Source organism: Nicotiana attenuata, unplaced genomic scaffold (genome assembly GCF_001879085.1).
Source record: "Nicotiana attenuata strain UT unplaced genomic scaffold, NIATTr2, whole genome shotgun sequence".
NCBI lineage: Eukaryota > Viridiplantae > Streptophyta > Magnoliopsida > Solanales > Solanaceae > Nicotiana > Nicotiana attenuata.
Genome location: NW_017670996.1, coordinates 320,549 through 320,986, shown reverse-complemented (window position 1 = coordinate 320,986; position 438 = coordinate 320,549).

Here is a 438-nt window from a genome sequence, read left to right as displayed (position 1 = left end):
AGAGAGAGAGAGAGAGAGAGAGAGGGAGAGAGTATTGATTAAAAACAAAACGTCTCGACTTATATCAAATAATATGTTATAATTGATTCATCGACTAACAACCTAGTGATGAATGAATGTAATTCATTAACTCTGTTATATATATACACACACTAACATATACTATAACAAGTTATATAAACGTTGTAGTATTATAGGGAAGTGTCTGTGTGTGTGTGTCTATATATATATATATATATATATATATATATATATATATATATATATATATAAAAGCTATATTCGATATAATATTATCTAATGCACTAATACTTAGTGTAATGTCAATCTATAAGTTAATTATAACTAATACACTTACTAATTACTATAAGCGACAAAAAAAAGTCTGTCGGTATATATATATATATATATATATATATATATATATATATATATATA